Source organism: Ailuropoda melanoleuca, chromosome X, assembly GCF_002007445.2.
Source record: "Ailuropoda melanoleuca isolate Jingjing chromosome X, ASM200744v2, whole genome shotgun sequence".
Taxonomy (NCBI): Eukaryota; Metazoa; Chordata; class Mammalia; order Carnivora; family Ursidae; genus Ailuropoda; species Ailuropoda melanoleuca.
In genome coordinates this window covers 11,232,228-11,254,058 of record NC_048238.1, presented here as the reverse complement: position 1 = coordinate 11,254,058, position 21,831 = coordinate 11,232,228, and positions in this window count along the sequence as shown.

Genomic DNA, 21,831 nt, shown 5'->3' with positions numbered 1-21,831 from the left:
TAAGTATATATTATATCCTTCATTTCTACCTAGATAATAGACTAAAAACCAGAGAAATTGCTCTCGATGGAAAAAACTCATTTATCACCAATAAACAGCAGCTGCTGATGCTTGATAACAATGCTGTTCCTCGGCACACTGATATATTCACACAAGGCTGTGCTAATATCGGAGCGTGTTACTCTAAAAATGCTTGATAAACAGAAGTGGGGATATAGGTTGAAAAGGATATTAAATGAGCAAAGATGACATCTTTTTAAACTGGAGAAATAAAAGTAGGTATCTCACCTCTGAGATACTAGTGGTGGAGTTCTATTCAGATTAAACAGTTATTAAGCATCTGTAGTCTCACAAAGAAAAATCAGGCTAAGGGATAAATTTAGATGGTCTAGATGGTCCAATTGCCTACCAGCTGTATATTTCCGACATTTGAAATCCCTGTTGTATCTAACAGGGAAGTCCATTTATAAGGACCCAATAGAATAAATGACTGAATGCTGAATTTCTGTTCCGNTAAGGGATAAATTTAGATGGTCTAGATGGTCCAATTGCCTACCAGCTGTATATTTCCGACATTTGAAATCCCTGTTGTATCTAACAGGGAAGTCCATTTATAAGGACCCAATAGAATAAATGACTGAATGCTGAATTTCTGTTCATGTAATATCTATTCTATATTAATATGAACTCATGTTCATATCTGTCCCAATAGGGTGCCCTTTTGAGAGTTTTTTCAAAACAATCTATAGTTTCCGCTTTCATGTTTAGTTTTGTGCCAGAGACTGCCACCTGCAACCCCCCAGCCACAGTAAGGATGGAATCTTAAATTGGATGTCTTTGTAGAGCATCGATAAGTCCTTTGGGGAGAAAACCCATCCCGCTGGCCACACCTACCTCATCCTCCAACCAGAGGGTCTCTTGTCTCTCTGGCATAGTCCCCTTCTTCAGTCACATCACAGCCTTCCTTAGGAACTGCTCCTTCCCTTACATCAAATGTGGCTCTTACAGGGCCACAACGTTTTTCTCTCACCCGGTCTCCAAGTCTAGAGTTGATCCCAGTTGGGTAGAGATAGCTGCAGGATATGATACTTAAGGGCAGTTGGCACCCATGTCCCCTGACTCGCGAAGGAAGCTGGTGTACTGGGGAAAAGGGAAAGCCAACAAGCCAAGATAAAAGACGAAAAATGATTTCCATTTTGGTGGACATTATTAGCATCCGACCAGTATCCCTCTGAGAATCCCTTTAACCATTTCTGGGCCGCCCTCTGTCAGCTTCTGCGGGCTTCTGCTTCTGATGGTCTACACCCGGGACTGGCGGCAGCAGCTTCGGGATTACCAGTGCTTCCCTGCGCCGTGCTGCTGGTGCTCCACACCTGTGACTCTGAAAGACGCCATCTTCTTGGCTACTGGAGCTACTTTATCCTGACTTGTGGAGTCAGCAGTGCCTGGGGTTATGTTTCCCCAAGGTGGAGGTCGGGGGTTTCGTCAATGGCTGACTTGGGTAGGCATCCCTTGTCTCCGGTTGGAGCAACCTCTGAGTTCTAATTTATACGTCTAATTTATGCTACCCTGCAGGATTATGCCGAAAACGGGACTTGGCCTGGAACAGCGTCCTCGTTTGGCTTCTACAACTTCCTGTCCTGCTTCTCACACTCCCTTCCTGGCTTCTCCACAGAGCACAAGACACCGAAAGTAAGACAGCGTTCAGGTGAGTCACTGGCCCCAGTCCTCCCTAGGACTGTTCAGTATACCTCTGAAGTTTGGTTCCTAAATGCCTTGTGTTCTTTCAACCCCATTTCCGCTTCGTAAACGGGCTCAGATAGGGGTTCTGTCACTTGCAACCAAAAGAGACCTGATAATTCAACAACCGAGACACCCAATTCAATGGGATATGGTGCGATCCACATGTTACTCTAGAGAATACGTTAAGGTGAACAGAACCGTGTATGTGCTTGACTAAACAAATGGTTTGGCAGCTCTTTATATTTCAGAGTTGATTAGTCCACTCCTTGAAAATGATCAGATCAGGGGCGCCTGGGTGGCACAGCGGTTAAGCGCCTGCCTTCGGCTCAGGGCGTGATCCCGGCGTTATGGGATCGAGCCCCACATCAGGCTCCTCCGCTATGAGCCTGCTTCTCCCTCTCCCACTCCCCCTGCTTGTGTTCCCTCTCTCGCTGGCTGTCTCTATCTCTGTCAAATAAATAAATAAAATCTTAAAAAGAAATGATCAGATCAATTTGTTGATTGTCAAAAATCCAGAAATAGCAAAATTAAAACCACTAAATCAATAAATAGTATTTAGTAAGAGTTTATTGTGCACAGAAGGACAGTTCACGAATTGAGAGCCTCCAAAAATAAGAACTCATGAAGCTCAGGGGCATGAAGTTACAGGATGGCTTATAAAGTGAAAATGGGGAAGTTATTTAATCTCTACAATGATTGGTTATTACAGAGGGGGTTTCCAGATGGCAGGGGATTGGTTAAAAGTGATTATCTCATAGCATTTTTAGGAAGATGACTTTATTTTATGATTGTCAGAGGCATTTACAAGAGATAACCTAAGCTAAGTTGCATTTATGTTCATGAAATAAGCTAGATTTGGTTTTGCTTATGTGGCTTAAATGGTTTTGTCTGCTCAGGGAATTCTCAAGTCCGGTCTCCATTTTATATTTAATTTTAACAGCATCTAGATATAGTCACATTTACCACTTAACAGCCTTTGAGACGGCACTGTAGAGAAGAGTTGGCTCTATCGATCCATGTAGTTTTACAGAAACTGGTATAAGAGAATACTGAGCAGGATATTAATAACATTTCCAATCTTATGATTATAGACAACATGTGATTTGCGATGAATTTTAAAGGCCCAGGAGAAGTTTACTGATGCTAATTATAAAAAACATTTTGACAGCCACCATCTGGAGCAAGGCTTAAGTGAATATAAGCTGCTAAAAATGAGTTTAATATGATAACCAGTTTATTGGGCAAGTTACAGAAATATCTCTCTACAAACTATTCATCAGGGATTGAGATCATTTGCTCCAACTTTTCTAACATTTCCCTCCCAGTTTGAAAGGAAAAAGCACAACCACCAAAGACCCAGACTTAAATGAGTGATAGATTTGGGACTAATTGGTGCCTGATGAAAGCTATTCAACCATGGCCATGTTATAAAGGAGAAGCCAAACTGGGGCCCTGGCAGGAAGACCCATAATTACTATGACAAAGAAACAGCAATCTCAGTGCTAAATTAAAAATGGAAGCCTTTTTTTCCACACTTTTCTTGAGAAAGGAGGTTCCATGAGACTTTTACTCATATAAATAATGTGTGAAATGGTTATTAAATTTAATATTGGGAAAAACGGCTTGTGCATCATTCTCACTTATTGGTTACCCATTAATTAATCCACTCACTTCAAAATAACGAAGTGACAGCGTAGATACAATGCCAGTTCACAAACTCAAGTTATACGTCAGTGACTTTCGGATGTGCAGACTCTTCTTTCTTCACAATTTATGACAGAAGTGGGACAGGGGTTGGGTGGGGGGAGCGTGGTCATCTTTCTAATGTGTTTTATTCGGAAATAACTCTCCTAGTAAAGCAGATTTGAGGTATCAAGTCAATGCCTTCTCTATGTTTCATTTGCAAATGATGTACCTTCCTGTAAAGACTTTTGTCTGTTCTTCATGTCAGTTTCACAAATATTTCACAAGGAAGGAAACACATGCCCTGGTGCTGATGCCTTTCCATCATTTGGTTTGTGCTTTTGTTTATGATCTAGGCTACTATTTGTTCCCCCCCGCCTTCGTTCAACAATTGGTCACCCACAGTTTGCAGGCCAGCCAGCGTTAGAGAGGGACAACAAGTAACGACCACCAATATGATGTGACAAATGCTAAACTAGACCTAGATATCAGATCCTAGGAAATGGAAAGTGGCTGGGAGATGAAGCGGTGGGCATCGAGGAAGGGGAAACTTAAAACACTTGTCATTTGAATTTTGTCCTACACGAAAAGCAGAATTTTTCCAAGTACAAAGGAAAAAATGAATTTACGCAGGTCAAGGGAAACCTCACAAGCGGAGAAAATAAAGGTGTGGAAGCACAGTGGACAAAACCTGAGAAATTCTGAGTAGGTTTATCCAAGATAGACAAGTATACAGATCCCCCATATCTGGCTAGTCAGCACAGAGAAAGCAAAGCAGGAGGGGCATGTTTGCCAGCTAAATTACATTTGGTTTCGTGCTCCCATGATGCACCCCCCAGTAGAACAGTCCGTTAATCAAGAAAAGTCCTCTGCCGCAGTGGAGGACCTGGAAATCTTTCAGGGAAACAGAGAGTAAGCTCAATCCTAGTGTTGACTGGCAATGTGGTGGAGGAAATAGTTTGCATGCCTTTGTAATATTTATTTTTTTAAGATTTCATTTATTCATGAGAGAGAGAGTGCGTGCACAAGTAGGGGGAGGGGCAGAGAGAGAGGGAGAAGCAGGCTCCCCACTAAGCAGGGAGCTCCATCCCAGGACCCCGGGATCACGACCTGAGCTGAAGGCAGACGCTTAACCGACTGAGCCACCCAGGCGCCCAGCATGCCTTTGTAGTATTTAGGCTCTTGGGTTACACTCCACATATGTGCGACTTCTGAGCTTAGCAGTAGGACCATCCCCAGACACCACCAGCAGGTGAGATTAGGACTCCTAATATAAAGGCATAAAAGCAGTCTTGCCTTTATAGTCTGGATTAATTAGTGGCCAGACAGACCAGACCTCACTGGGTAAAAATGTTCAGTATCTGTAACTGGATGGGATAGAAACAGGAGGCTCAAGCACACCTCAGCATATCCGAAAGAATGGAAGTTCTCTGGCAAAGTTGTAAAAATAAGACAAAAACAGGAACCTTCCAAATTTAGAAATTGCTACCTTGCTCTTCAATATGTTAATATCCTAAATTCCCTATATCTGAAAACATCTTCAGAATTCAACTAAAAGTGATTAGGGGCTTTCTACATACAGACACTGGTGAAACACTTCTTGTTGTAACCTTGGTTCTCAAGAGAGCATGCTAGAATCTACTGGAAGCCATGGGATAAAACTGTACATCCTCCTAAAAAGTCAATTTTACTTGGTGAAAAATATCTAAGATATTTCTAGAATAAAATAATGAATAGGGACACCTGAGTGGCTCAGTCAATTAAGTGTCTGCCTTCAGCTTAGATCATGATCCCAGAGTTCTGAGATCGAGTCCCGCCTCGAGCTACTTGCTCAGCAGGGAGCCTGCTTCTCCCTCTGTCTGCCGCTCCCCCTACTTGTACTCTCTCCCTCTCTTTGACAAATAAATAAAACCTTAAAGTGTAATGAATATAATGTAGATTCATATGTAGAATTCACTTGACATTTTATGGTAAAATGAAAGATTTCAAAAAAGCTTTGAGTGGTGCCTGGGTGGCATAGTTGGTTAAGCATCCGACTTTTGATCTCTGCTTAGGTTGTGATCTCAGGGTTGTGAGATTGAGTCCCATGTCGGGCTCCACACTGGGCATGGGGCCTGCTTGGGATTCTCTCTCTCCCAACCCCCCCCACCACTCCCCCCACTCCCCCTCTTCCTCTTTCTCTCCCCCCTCTGGAAAAAAAAGATTCTTTCTCTCCTTCTGCCTCTGCCCCTCCCCTCCCCTCTGGGGAAAAAAAAAAAAGCTTTGAATTTTCTGTGGGTTCCTTATACTCTCTCTGCCATTAGGGGAAGGTCAGTGGAGAAATTTGAGAGGGGTATTTCCTTTATTCACTTCTAACAAATGTGTGATATTCCCTACTTTACACTTGTCGAGGTCAGAGTTCACAGAAGTTATTAATTTGCCCAAAATGTTACATCTCCCTTATTTGGAACATTTCCACTGATGCTTAAATCTCAGTTTGAACAGAAATAAATGTAAGACAAGCAGATAAGGGCCAAACTTAACTTCTCAGGGTGTATTATTATATTTTAGCACTGACATCTCAAACTGTCATCTAGTTGTGCTGTTTCTGTCTAAAGAATAAAAAATAAAAACATTTAACTAAGCGTTCCATATGTACTACAAATGGAAAACTTGCAAAGCTCCTCGCATTGAACCGTTTCTGTGTTTGAAATTTCTCCTAAACTTTGAGTTGTCTTTGGAAAAGCAGCACTTAGCTGCTCCCATCAGGAATGCCAATTTTTCATGCCCCAATTTTACCCAGGGAGATCAAGTGACAAGCCCAGGTACACACAACTGACATGAGTTCACCTAATTTAAGAAAGGCTTCGGGAGTGATTGACATAACAAGGCAAACCTTCCAAGTAGCTGTGGCCACATATGGAGCCTAAGATGTAAGAACACCTGGAAGGAACTTACTTTCTCAAGATCTGGGGCTTTATCATCTTTGTAATGCAGACAGGAGGCAACACTATTGATATGAAACATTGTTCGTTTTTACCAGGAGCTGTACAGTTGTTGACCCATGAGCTTGCTCAGGAATGTATGCAAGACACCGTCTTCTGGCATTCAGAGTCCATAGCCACCCACAGCATCTGAAAGGCTGGAAATCTAAAACCTACGTTTACCAGACTCCCTTGATGCTAGTCTTCCAGATGTGATAGACGTTCTGCCTACTGTATATACCCATGGGAGATATGGAAAGTGGGAAGGAGATAGAGGCCATTCTTTTTCATGTTCTTTGGGCATAAAAATCAGGCTCAGCAGGTAGGATGCTGCTGAATTTCATAGTGGCTGTGGTAGTTTCCTGGGTGCATTGCGGTCATGTGAGTGTATGACCTTGAAGTCAGCCTAGAGAGAGCCTCCTGATTCCGATCCCTCTAACCCTTCTAATAGTTCCATAAGCACCCGATTCCTTACCTGAAATTCCTTCCTGCTTGAAATTCCTGAAGAGTTTTCTTGTAGGAAACAGGAGGGAAAGCGTATCTACTGTGCCACTGTGAGCTGTCAGCAAAAATGAGACTTACAAAGCCAAGCACATGGATCTGAAGTTCTAGAGAGAGACGGGTGTTCCCTCCTTATTTTCTGTCTTACTTTTTAGCTAAGGACGATGTGGCGCTTATGTAGGATGGTTGCAGAGTGGCTCCGACTGACTGCTGCTCTCTGTGCCGGTTTAGCAGACCTGGGTACCGTGTGAACCCTGAGCACAGCTGAGTCATCCCAAACAGGGACACCTGGGACCATAAGTGACAGGATATGCTCATGGGAAGCTCTTTCCAATGTTGGGTATTTCCCGTCACCACAATATATGAATCTGTTTTCTAGAGTTAGTACTTACCACTGTGCTTCTATTCATTGTCTCTCCANAGAGACGGGTGTTCCCTCCTTATTTTCTGTCTTACTTTTTAGCTAAGGACGATGTGGCGCTTATGTAGGATGGTTGCAGAGTGGCTCCGACTGACTGCTGCTCTCTGTGCCGGTTTAGCAGACCTGGGTACCGTGTGAACCCTGAGCACAGCTGAGTCATCCCAAACAGGGACACCTGGGACCATAAGTGACAGGATATGCTCATGGGAAGCTCTTTCCAATGTTGGGTATTTCCCGTCACCACAATATATGAATCTGTTTTCTAGAGTTAGTACTTACCACTGTGCTTCTATTCATTGTCTCTCCAAGCAAATTCTCCACTCCAGCTGTACATTAGTATCACTCAGGGTTCTCTAAAAATCAGTTGAGCATAATTCGCGAGTATTTAAGTTGTCACTAGAGCATTCTACATGCCTTTCTACTGGGCTTTTAAATACTCATAAACACTGAAAGAAGGGGGACAGCAGTGTGGCTTGGAGTTGTCCAGAAAGGGATGATCACGGAGGAGTGACTGAGGCTGAACTCAGAGCAGTGAACGGAAGTCCCACAGACGAAAGAAAAGAAAAAAGGAATCCAGGCAGTAGAACAAGCCCCACAACATAGGAACAGAGCAGATGCGAGCACGTCATGTGATGCAGACAGTTGAGAGTCAACCTGGCAGGAGGGGAGTAGGAAGGCTGGAAAGTGGGATGCGGGGCATAGATTTGGATAAGAAAAAGGGGGTCAGATTATAGAGGGCCTCAGAAGCCAGGCAGAGGAACCTAAACTGGTGACCATGCCATTGGAAGGCCAATGAAAGGGATGTCCTTGGTCTTCTGTCAAGATGACCGATGGTGCCGTCTTTAGGAATCTGATATTCTGAATTGAAAAGTATTTGAGCTTGCTAACAGAAGCTTAGCTCTGGACCTAGCAAATCTCTTATCTGGGAGTGGGGAGAGATGGGACAGTAACTTGGAGTTTAAGCAGCCTCACAATTGTGAATCAACGGTTACCGATTGTCACAAGATCCTCAGGAAACAGGAAGAATATGTTGGGGAATCTTAGTCTTTTTTCACCCCATGACCTCACGTTAGTTTAGCTGACGCATGTAGTGAACACCCTCAGTGCTCCACCTAGATCCCTTGTGATCCCTTTTACCATGTCCACACAGCCTCCCCCAGTTACTGTGACCTTTGTTCCTAGTACCTGCACCTGTGAATCTCTTTGGAGGTTCCCCACCCCCTGCCGGCAACAGGAGCTGTATTCTCCACTGTGGAGTGCCAGAGGTTGATGTTCCCTGTGCACCCTGCTCTCTCTTTTCCTGGCAGCCCTGAACCAATGACTGATAGATGCCGGAGTAGGAAAGCCTAGTTTCTTTCCCCCAAGGTGAGACAAAATCTGGAACATCACTTATACCCCAGATCTCCCCTGCAGGATCAGACTGAAGCTAGCTTTTGGGGAAGTTTGCCCAAGATTGCAAGCTTTCATGGAATCCTTTTCTCCCCATGTTGCTTCTCCTACTCCCTGACCAGTCTTCCCTAGAAGCACATCCTTAATATACCATGTATACGGGAATCCTTGTCTCAGCATCTTTTCCAAAGAACCCAACCCAGGACAGCACGCTACCATTTGTAAAGTGTTCTTATAAGGGCCACATTGGCTGTTACTCATTGTGAGCTTTTATTGTCCTTTCTTTCACATCAGATTTTTTTTTGAAGATTTTATGTATTTATTTGAGAGAGACCAAGAGAGCATGAGTGGGAGGAGGGACAGAAGGAGAGGGAGAAGCGGACTCCACACTGAGTAAGGAGCTGGACGTGGGACTCGATCCCAGGACCCCGAGATCATGACCTGAACCAAAGTCTGATGCTTAACCAACTGAGCCACGCAGGTGCGCCCACGTCAAATTTTTTAATGGATAATTTTTAAAAACAAGTACCAGCACTGGGTGTTATATGCAAGTAATGAATCAGAACATTACATCAAAAACTAGGGATGTACTGTATGATGACTAACATAACATAATAAAAAATTATTATAAAAAAAAAACAAGTACCAGGATGAAGCTGAGAAACGGACTTGGGAGTTTGTCTAACAAGTCAAAGCAGTTACTCTCCATTTTGAGCAAATCCAAAGTTGTGAATCAGTACATCAAATTCAAGCCTTAAATCTGATATTATTGGATGCAAAAAGGACTCCTTTTATAAGAATCACAACTTAGCAACGACTTCTCCATTCATATCTCATTCCTGGCTTTAGTGTAAATGATTTGTCTTATGCTCCAGAACCAAATTCACTGCTATAATAGTTCAGAATCTTGACCACAGTTATCTATTGGCAGAACAATTCTTTGCAGATTCAGTTGATCTATCACCTAGTTTTATATGCCATCCTAAAAAATGTCTCCTCCACTCTTTAATTGACTCAAAAACATTGTGTAGATCATTTTCTTTTTGTTACACTAGACAAAACTGTCTATATTTTCTTTCACAACCCTATGCAAATGCACACATACACACGCACACACACAAACACATTCTTCTCTTAACAGAAGTCTCTTGGTGAATAATACTATACTTCTCATTGAAGTATCTAGCTTAGTGCCTCGCATGTAACAGGAAACGTGTTTTTTTGATCTTGCATTATTAGCAACACTGCTTTTCTCCCTGCATCTCATTTGCAATTACAAACTCAGTGACTAGGGCAGGGATGCATTGGGAATCCCTTTTGGATGAGAAGAAGGAGTCCACTCCTTCTGCCCTGGGGAGGATGTGTGGAAGAAGAAGGCCAAGCGGAAGAAAAGCGTGAGGACATGTGCCTTGACCTCCCGGCTCTGGGTTGAATCTTGCAGTGTGGAGGTTTGTTACATGGTCTGCGAAGTTGAAAGTGGAGTAGCTTAGGGGGTACACTACTAACTGGGAACTCTTGAGATGGCAGGCATGCTGGGAGGAAGGACACTTTAATAGAATGGCCCTAATGTGAGACTCCTGTGTTACTCCCACTTCCCATATGTGGAATGAATCTGGAAGTTTCCACACACCCTGGGGAAGGGCAAGAATGAAGCTGAGAATCCACGGGGGAACTTGCCATGGAATGTACCAGTGGAGGAGAAAGTAGCCTACCATCTGAGGGCTACAGGGAAGGCCACACAGGGAATGGAGGAACAGAGGAGTGAGTCAAACCTTGAAGGGTGCACAAAGCCAGAGAAAATCAAGGTGGAGCTCAGAAAGGAGGAGTGATGGCTAACTATAACGAGAAGACAGACCACAAGATCTATAAGCTGTGGACTTGAGCAGCGGATGTCACAGGGCAGCCCGGGCTGGAAGCACAGCAAGCACATCGCAGAGGATATAGCAGCCCCCATCCTGGAACTAGACCACCCCGACAAAGGCAACAGCCCGGCCTTCCCACCACCTACTCCCAGTGCTAGGAGAGCTGCACACTGCCCCATCCAACCACAACGGGGAGGAAGGGTAAGCTGGAAGACGGCCTTCATGGGGAGCTGAAATGGAATTGACTGAATATTCCAGAATACGAACTGAATCCTACAAAACAGACTATTTAAACCAGGAGAGAGAATCTGCTAGCTTTTTCTATCAGTTATCTATGGCCGTGCATAATTTTCCATTGCTGCTGTGATAAACCATAAAAAAGTTATGGCCTAAACAGTGCAAATTTATTATCTTACAGTTCTGGAAGTCACAAGTCTGACACAGGTCTCACTGGGCTAAAATCAAGGTGTCTGCAGGGCTGCATTCCTTCCTAGAGGCTCTAGGAGAGAATCCATTTCCTTGCCTTTTCTGGATTCTAGAGGCCACCCCTATTCCTTGGTCCATAGCCCCCTTCCTCCTTCAAAGTCAGCATCTCTCTGATAATTCTGCCAGAATCACATCTCCCACTGACTGACTGGGAAAGACATTTTAAGGCCTCACGGGATTAAATTGGGCCCACCCAGAACATCCGGAATAACCTCTACATCTCAAGACCCCTAACATAACCGTATCTGCAAGCTCTCCTTAATTGTGGGAAGTAAGATATTCACAGATTCCAGACATCAGCGTCAACATCTTTGGGCAGCCATTATTCTGCCTGGCGCAGGCCACCATGCTGCAGAGACATCAGCGGGCAAGCATAAACGCTCAAGGCCCCTCGAGGCCTCGGCTCAGAATGACCCCATGGCCACTCCCACCTCATTTCATTAGCCTGGCCCAGAGTCAGAGTAGGCGGTACCCCAGAGTTACACGGCAAAGAGCCTGTATCCGGAAAGAAGAAATACAGCCATTTCTGCCACCTACCCCATCGCTCACCCCCACCCCATACCACTCCCTCCCAATAGGCCAAAGAGAGGCGCTAAAAGCCAACTCCCGCCACTCTCTGCTGGCGTATCCCCACACCGAAGCTGTGTGGTAAGGTACAGAGATACAATGAATATTAGTTAAGTAGGATTTAATTCTGCAGTGAATGGAATGGTGATCACACGAGCCTATGAAAGCTGAAGAAAATACGAAGTAAATGAGAATAACGCAGCCGAATCCTCTTTATTCGGCCACTTTTGTTAAAGTGCTCGTGTTTTCTGCTTAACTGTCATCACAATTTTTTTTGGCTTCCCATCTGGGTCTTCACCATTTATAAAGGTAGCATTTCCTACATATCTACGAGTTCAAAAATAAGAGAATCTGCCTAGGCAAATCCTGGACTTAGGGGAAAAAGCAAAATGAAATACTAGCAGAAGTATGAATATAGCTATTTGGAAAACAGCGAAAATCCAAACATTTTACCAAGCTGTGTTTTTCAAGTCCTGTTTTGATCAGTTTGCCTTTTTATTTCATAGCAGAGCTGCTTTATGTGAGCATTTCTATTCATTTCTGAAAGAAAACTTTGAAAGTTATGTAACAAAGAAACTTTTTAAGATTATATTAATTTTCTCCTGAAATATACTCATTTGGAACAATGAGCCCAGATGTTTTTTTCCTAAGGAGATCGAGGCAAGTTCAGAAACAGACATCATGTGCGTCTATCTGAAAGCAAATTTTGATTCTTGGACTGTAACGAGGAAGGTCATGCCAACCCCACGCCCGTGACCGCAATCAGTCACTTTAGCTCTCCTTGCAACTGATCGTCTGGTGATGCTTTTCTCAGTCCCTCCCTGTTCCTGCATTTTCAGAATCTTTCACTGCATCCACTCCTGGGGGTGTTACCCACACATCCCCGCCTCACTCCTGATCCTGAGCTGCTCATGACCCGGGCATCCTCTGATGGATTCCATCGGTTCCGGGGAGGGCAGAGTGACACCGGGCTGCCTATATTGTGAAGGGTCCCGTATGGCAGGGCTGATCCCAGGCATCGGGTGAGCCCTCCCGAGTTGTGACTTCCCATCCACCTCTCCCATAGCAAGTCATGCCATTACATTACAAAGAGAGCAGGAGCCAATGTGCAAAAGCTGGCCCCCTACGTGCCCCTTCCAAGTCCTCTCCTTTGACCCTCTTCATGCACTCTTTTCCAGCCACACTGACCTTTCTGTCTCAGGGCTTTTGCACTGGCTGTCACCTCTGCCTGAAATCCTTATTAATTCAGTACACAAATGTGTCTTAGATGTGTCAGGCACTGTTCTAGTTTGTGTGAACTAAACACCTGGAAACCCTTGCCCTAATGAAGTATATACTCTTTCTCAAGATGTTTTATGGCTGCTTTCTGAGCCTTCTCTGGTTTTCTTAGCTAAAGAAATGCACACCTTTAGTCACCTGAGGCCATAACTCCGCCCTTTTCCCTTCATTCTTACTGTGCGTCACATTATTTGTTTATTGCCAGTCTCATCATTTTAGAATGTGATCTCCATATCTGTCTTGCTCTCAACTGGTGCCAGGAACTCTATAGGCAGTTAGAGAGAGGGGGGGTGCACAGCGTGGTTCACTAGGCTCTGTAATTGCTGCGTCAGAACTCAACTTCTGCTCAGATGGATTTTTACTGGAATGCATCTATTGGAATAAATTTTTCATTTATTATAGTTGGCCATTGAAATTATGCCTAGCAGTAGTAGAACTATATGATTAAAGTCCTAGAGTCAATTTTAGAGATGGTTGTTCTAAAGCTTGTTTACTGGGGCGCCTGGGTGGTTCAGTCAGTTAAGCGGCCAACTCCTGATTTTGGCTCAGGTTATGCTCTCAGGGTCCTGGGATGGAGCCCTGCGTTGGGCCCCACACTCAGCGGGGAGCCTGCTGGAGATTCTCCCTCTCCGTCTGCCCCTCCCCCTGCTCACATTCTCTCTCTCTCTCAAATAAATAAATCAATCTTTTAAAAAATAAAGTTAAACTTGCTTATTTTTGAACATAACGAGGTTATTCTGGATAAGATGAAAAAATCCAGATCTTACAAAATATTTTTTTAAAGCTGTGATTGTCTATTGCCGAGATGTACAGTATTAAAATGCCCAGTCATCTCAGCAGGAATGGGCAAACTTTGTGAGGGTAAAAGTTAGGGACAAGGTAAAGTTAGGGACAAGGACATTGATGCTCAAAAAGACTGGAGATGGTGGGTTCCTGGGGTTATGGGTAAGCTTCCCTGGCCTCGTGGAGCAAAGGCACAGTAAATACCACCTTGGTGGCATCTCCTCTCTCTCCCTCCCACTTCATTTTGCTGGTGGGGTGGCCCAGGTGTAGAATTCAGCTCCCCCAGGAAGCGTCATGAAAGCCAGGAATGGCACTTCTCGAACACAGATAAGCTGTCATTATTGAAGGTTAAAAGGAAGACTGATTCCCATTCCCAGTGCATAGCAGATGCTGGAATGTCTTCAGATCTAGATAATTCTTTGGGCATGTGGAGACTTCCTTCTTCCCACCTGCACCCAAGCAGTCTTCCGGTATAGCAGCGACATTGTACGCTTGGTCTTATCTTCAAAGCAGAGGGGCTCTGCATCCCGCTGCTTGACTTTCAGCAGCACCATGAGACAACAACAGCAGCAGTGCAAGAGCCTGGGATTCTTGGGCCAAAGCAACAATAATAACAAAAGGTTTCCATTGTTCTTTGTTCGAGGTAATAGTCAGAACTGAGGCCATTGGACCAAAAAAGCAATACTAAAGCTCTTAGAATTATCATGAAAGTGGACTATATGAATAGAAGAAACACATTCTTGCAAAGAGGACGTTACAGGGCTAGGAGTCGATTATTACAAATAAAATCATAAGAAATACTCCTGTTTTGGGGCACTTGGATGGCACAGTTGGTTAAGCATCCAACTCTTCGTTTGGGCTCAGGTCGTGATCGCAGGGTCATGAGATCGAGCCCCAAGTCTGGGGTCTACACTCAGTGGGAGTCTCTTAAGACTTTCTCTCCCTCTGCCCCTCCCCCGACACACATGCTTTCTCTCTAAAATAAATAAATAAATCTTCAATTAAAAAAAAAGGAAAGAAATATTCTTGTTTTGTATCCCAACCTGGTAAAGCAGGGCATTATCGGTTTCATAAATTTTTAAAGCACAGTTTTGAAATGAACCTCTATTTCCCTTGAAGTAGGATTGTTTGTACCCACATAAAGGACACTCTTAGAAACACTTTACTGTATCAGAAGTGTCAGTGAATTTATTTAGAATCAAGTCTGAAAGTCCCATTGACATTGAAAAACTGCCTGTTAATCTGCTTTGTCTCTGTAAGAGATTAAAACTTTTTTTCTTACACAAGTCTGAAGGTTATGCATTAGAAAACATATAGATGGAAAATAGATTAGTGGCTGTCGGAGGTGAGGGACAGGGCTGGGGGTGGGTAGGCCTCTAAATGACTAGCACAAGGAAACTCCTTTGTGGTCATGGAACAGTTCTGTATCCTGATGGTGGTAGTGCTTACACGAACTACACACGTGATACGATTGCATAGAACTACACACGCACATGCATACACACACGTGCATGCAAATGAGCGCGCACAGAAACTGGCAAAATCTGAATAATGTCTATAGGTTGTACTAATGCCAATCTCCTGGGTTTTGCATTACACTATAAGGCGTATAAGATGTTACCATTCTGAGAAGCTGGATGAAAGGCACGTAGAACTTCTCTGTACTATTTTTCAACTTCCTGGGAGTCTTTGTTTCAAAATTAAGTTTTCATAAAGATAAAGGGAGTATGATTTTCATAGGCTGGAGCCAGAACTTTCTCACTCAGAATTTGATGAACAGCAGCCAAGAAGAGGCCTAATGAGCCACATACTTCCTGCCTCATGTATGTCCCACACAGACATGGCCAGCCGTTTGGTAATTCAGAATCCAGAGGTCTGAAAATGAAGAACAATATCCCCCTTCCCCCCAAAAGTGTCTTTATTTAAAATTGTTAGATCAAAATCCTATTTTTTATGTCTGTCTTAAGTTGGGTTCCCCCAAAGCTGACCCTGACACAAGGGTGTAAATGCATATAGTTTGTATGAAACATCATCCCAGGAAGCACCAGTGGGGATTTAGAGGAAGGGAGGAAGCCAATTAAGTGTCCATTGTAGGGGCACCTGGGTGGCTCAGTCAGTTAAGCGTCTGCCTTTGGCTCAGGTCATGATCCTGGGGTCCTGGGATTGAGCCCCACGTTGGGCTCCCTGCTCAGCTGGGAGTCTGCTTCTCCCTCTGCTTCTCCCCCTGCTCGTGCTCGCTCTCTCTCTCTGTCTCTCTCTCTCTCAAATGAATAAATAAAATCTAAAAAAAAAGAGTACATTATAGAGCAAGTTGCCACTATAAGATACTGAAACCCAGTCCCCCTGGGGAATTCTGCAAGACAGTTTACGTCTATCAGGGTTACATAAAATGAGGGAAGCAGGAGATGGGCTATTTCTTGTGTTGTTCGCTGAGAGTTGCATCAACTCCCCAGAACTCCCAGCCTGTTCTCGTGGTTGACAGAGATGGTCCTCAGGAAAAGGGTCATGCAGACTTACAGTTGGACACTTCTGAGGCCATGGGAATGGCGAGTGCCAGGCGGGTATGGGCAGCTCACCAATAGTGGCTTTACAATGACTCATCAAAAATACTGAAAGGATGATAAAGTGAGTAAAAACATGACATCTCAAATTATGATATCAGCTATGGATAAAGGTTAAGTGACTTGTCTGAGATTAAATCATGTAACTGCTACGGCATAGCCCTTGTCTTTTCTTATTGGTTGCTTGAGAAAGTATCTCATTGTCTTTTCTGTCCTGGAGTTTCACAATGACATGTCCAAGTGTACTTTCAGGGTTTCTTTTGTTTGTGTTTTGGTTTTACTTTTTGTTTTCTTTCTTTTTTTTCTTTTAATGTTTTTTTTTATATTATGTTAGTCACCATACAGTACATCCCCGGCTTCCGATGTAAAGCTTGATGATTCATTAGTTGCGTATTAGCACCCAGTGCACCATGCAATACGTGCCCTCCTTACTACCCATCACCAGTCTATCCCATTCCCCCACCCCCCTCCCCTCTGAGGCCCCCAGTTTGTTTCTCATTAATTCTTTCTGAAATACTTATGTTTCTGAAATCTAGGGGTTAATTCCTTCATCAATTATAAAATCATCTCCGCTATTATTGCCCAAAGAATTGACGCTTTGGCTTTTCCTCCCTTGAGAATTCAATTAGATGTGTTGGTTCTTCTCCTTCTATCCCCCTTGTCTCTCAAGTCTCTTCCTGTTTCTGTCTCTTGAACTCTCTGTGTTTCATTCTGGAGCTATTTTCTAGCTCACTAGTTCTCTCTTTGGCGCTGTCTAATCTGCTTTAAAACTAGCAAGTGTGTTGGGGGCGCCTGAGTGGCACAGCAGTTAAGCGTCTGCCTTCGGCTCAGGGTGTGATCCCGGCGTTATGGGATCGAGCCCCACATCAGGCTCCTCTGCTATGAGCCTGCTTCTTCCTCTCCCACTCCCCCTGCTTGTGTTCCCTGTCTCGCTGGCTGTCTCTATCTCTGTCAAATAAATAAATAAAATCTTTAAAAAAAAAACTAGCAAGTGTGTTTTTAAGTTTCTTGGCCATTTTGTTCCCTTCAGAAACCCATTTGGTTATTTTTCAAATCTGCCTGTAATTTTTCATGATTGTCTTTGATTTTCTTCTTTATGTCTTTAATCCCAAACATATTTTATTATTTTAATAAAATGGCTCCATTATCTAAAACTCTTGGGAGTATAATCCTGCTGTGATTATACCTGATGATAAGTATGGTTCTCACTTACAATGGATTGTCATCCTGTGAACCTCCTGATTTGGAGTTGTGAGGTCAAGTTCAATGGGGTTGTATGTATAAGACTCTATATAGCCAGGACTGAGGGTACATACCTTCAGAAAAGATTTCTGTATGCTTCTTCCATGTACACTGAGAGTTTCACCTCTTTCTTACTACTTTTATTTTAATTCCTTGACTTCGTGGTTCTTGGACCATCTGTTGGAGGGACAGGGCCATTAAGAAAAATTTTCATGGGAGCCCAGGCCAATACACACAAGCTTCCTTTGATGTCTACCTGTTCCACCTGAAGGATATTTTTCTTATCTATCCTCTAGTCTGTCAGTCTGGATCCAGTCTAGGCATTTCTTGTAGGAATTATGGAAATAAGTGCAAATATAAACCATCAGAGGTTTTTGAAGTATGAAGTTCAAAGAAGAGTCCATTTCACCACTGGCTTCCAGAGAAGTAGGAAGTTAGTACAATCGTCCAAGTCAGTCACTTCAAAAGATGGCTCCAAAGCTCAGAGCTTCTGCATAACCTTGGAGGGTGGTTCATAGTATTACATCAACAGGCCACCGTTTACATCTGCAGCTCACACATCTGTTCATGGCCACCAGCAGAAGACAACATCGGCTTCTCTTCCATCCTCAACTCATTCATAATTCTGTATCATTGGCCATATCTAAGCCAAAATACTTTTTAAGGGAATTCTCAGGAATATTGCTCTCAGGCATCTAGCTACTGTAATTTGGATAGAGCATAGGAATTTCGAAAGGTGATTCAGACCAACAACAAGCCAGTAAGGGAACGATATAACTTAAAAGTCGTGGGTTTATTTGGAAGACATGGTTCGAGATTTCTTCTAATCTGAAACCAAAAGTTCATTGCCTGTTTCTATGTATTCAAAACCAATCCTTGATGATACTAAGACTGGCAACCTTCGTTCCATTCACCCTAAGGAACTGGTAACTTGAGATCATAATTTGATTTCTTCTTAATGGCCACCTCTTTTTCCTTCTGCAGATTTCCCTCTGTGTGTGTGTGTGTGTGTGTGTGTGTGTGTGTGTGAGCGTGTGCACGTGTGCGTGTTTGAACTATGCACCTAAAGTTTGTTATAGTTTGTCCAGCATTTCATAGCAGGAGAGTTTTCCCTTTAGCAAGATCATTGTATTGCTAGAACCATAATTGTGTGCAATTTTTGTTGTGAGTTCATCTACTCTGGGGAGGCCGTGGAGTTGTGAGGAGGGGAAATCCTGTATTGCTCTGGATTTTGTTGTGTTTTTTTTTTTTTTTGGTTTTTTTTTTTACTGATTTTTTATTATATTATGTTAGTCACCATACAGTACATTCCCGGTTTCCAATGTAAAGTTCGATGATTCATTAGTTGCATATAACACCCAGTGCACCATGCAATATGTGCCTTCCTTACTACCCATCACCAGTCTATTCCATTCCCCCACCCCCCTCCACGCTGAGGCCCTCAGTTTGTTTCTCATAGTCCATAGTCTCTCATGCTTCATTCCCCCTTCTGATCACCCCCCCTTTCTTTATCCCTTTCTTGCCCTACCGATCATCCTAGTTCTTATGTTCCATAGATGAGAGAAATCATATGATAATTGTCTTTCTCTGCTTGACTTATTTCACTTAGCATTATCTCCTCCAGTGCCATCCATGTTGCAGCAAATGTTGAGAATTCGTTCTTTCTGATAGCTGAGTAATATTCCATTGTATATATGGACCACAGCTTCTTAATCCAGTCATCTGTTGAAGGGCATCTCGGCTCCTTCCATGATTTGGCTATTGTGGACAATGCAGCTATGAACATTGGGGTGCATATGGCCCTTCTCTTTACTACGTCTGTATCTTTGGGGTAAACACCCAGTAGTGCAATGGCTGGGTCATAGGGTAGTTCAATTTTTAACTTTTTAAGGGACCTCCACACTGTTTTCCAGAGTGGCTGTACCAACTTGCATTCCCACCAACAGTGTAGGAGAGATCCCCTTTCTCCACATCCTCTCCATCAATTGTTGTTTCTGCATTGTCTATTTTTGCCATTCTAACTGGCGTAAGGTTGTATCTCAGTGTGGTTTCTATTTGAATTTCCCTGATGGCTAATGATTTTGAACATTTTTTCATGTATCTGTTACCCATTTGTATGTATTCATTGGAAAAGTGTCTGTTCATATCTTCTGCCCATTTTATGATTTGTTTATTTGTTTCTCGTGTATTGAGTTTGAGAAGTTCTTTGTAGATCTTGGATACCAGTCCTTTATCTGTGGTGTCCTTTGCAAATATATTCTCCCATTCCGTGGGCTGTCTCTTAGTTTTTTTGACTGTTTCCTTGGCTGTGCAGAAGCTCTTTATCCTGATAAAGTCCCATAAGTTCATTTTATCTTTTATTNCTTCTCCCATTCCATGGGCTGCCTCTTAGTTTTTTTGACTGTTTCCTTGGCTTTGCAGAAGCTTATAATCTTGATGAAGTCCCACAAGTTCATTTTATCTTTTGTTTCTCTTGCCTTTGGAGATGTGTCATGAAAANATTGAGAATAATGCTTGCAGTAGGCTTTTCATAGATGGCTTTTATGAGATTGAGAAATGTACCCTCTATTCCTACACTCTGAAGGGTTTTAATCAGGAAAGGATGCTGTATTTTGTCAAATGCTTTTTCTGCATCAATTGAGAGGATCATATGGTTCTTGAGTCTTTTCTTGTTGATATGATGTATCACATTGATTGATTTGCGAGTGTTGAACCATGCTTGCATCCCAGGTATGAATCCCACTTGGTCATGATGGATAATCCTTTTAATGTACTGTTGGATTCTATTAGCAAGGATCTTGTTGAGGATTTTGGCATCCATATTCATTAGAGAAATCGGTCTGTAATTCTCCTTTTTGAGGGGGTCTTTGCCTGGTTTGGGGATCAAGGTAATATTAGCCTCATAGAATGAGTTTGGTAGCTTTCCTTCTGTTTCTATTTTTTGAAATAGCTTTAGGAGAATAGGTATTATTTCTTCTTTGAATGTTTGGTAGAATTCCCCAGGAAAACCGTCTGGGCCTGGAGTTTTATTATTTGGAAGGTTGTTTATCACTGACTCAATTTCTTCATAGTTAATTGGCCTATTTAAGAAATCTATTTCTTCCTGTTTCAGTCTTGGTAGTTTATAGGTTTCCAGGAAGGCCTCCATCTCTTCCAGATTGTTTAGTTTTTTGGCATATAGCTGTTGATAAAAGTTTCTAATAATCCTTGCAATTTCAATGGTGCTGGTCGTGACCTCTCCCTTTTCAGTCATAATTTTAATAATCTCAGTCCTTTCTCTTTGTTTTTGGACAAGTTTTGCCAGTGGTCTATCAATTTTATGGATTCTCTCAAAGAACCAGCTTCTAGTCCTGTTGATCTGCTCTACTGTGGTTCTGGTCTCTAATTCATTGATTTCTGCTCTAATCTTGGTCAACTCCTTCCTTGTCAGTGGGTTAGGCCTGTCCCTCTGTTGCTGTTCCAGTTTCTTGAGGTGAGAATATAGAAACTGCATTTTAGATTTTTCTATTCTTTTGAGTGAGGCTTGGATGGCTATGTATTTCCCCCTTAGGACTGCCTTTGCACTATCCCATAGGTTTTGGACCGTTGTGTTTTCTTTCTCATTGGTCTCCATAAATTGTTTAAATTGACTTTTGATTTCCTGGTTTATCGAGTCATTCTTGAGCAGGATGGTTCTTAGCCTCCAAGTGTTTGAGTTTCTTCCAGGTTTTTCCTTGTGGTTGAGTTCCAATTTCAGAGCGTTGTGGTCTGAGAATATGCAGGGGATAATTTCAATCTTTTGGTATTGGCTGAGACCTGTTTTGTGTCCCAGAGCATGATCTATTCTTGAGAATGTTCCATGGGCATTTGAATAGAATGAGTATTCTTTGGTTCTGGGGTGTAGTGTTCTATATATATCTATGAGGTCCAACTCGTCGAGTATGGCATTCAAAGCTTTTGATTCTTTGCTTAGTTTTTGCCATGGTGTTCTGTCTAATTCTGATAGTGGGGTGTTGAGGTCCCCTAGTATTGATGTATTTTTATCTATATGTCTNTACTGTGTTCTTATCTATATGTCTCTTTATTTTGGTTAAGAGTTGGCTTGTGTATCTTGCTGCTCCCCTGTTGGGGGCATATATATTTATAATTGTCATATCCACTTGTTGGATACATCCTTCAAGAATAATATAGTGCCCTTCTATGTCTCTAACTATAGTCCTTAGTTGAAAATCCAATCTGTGTGACATGAGAATTGCCACCCCAGCTTTCTTTTGAGGTACATTTGCATGAAAGATGGTACTCCATCCCTTCACTGACAGTCTGAATGTATCTTTGGGTTCAAAATGAGTCTCTTGTAGACAGCAAATGGATGG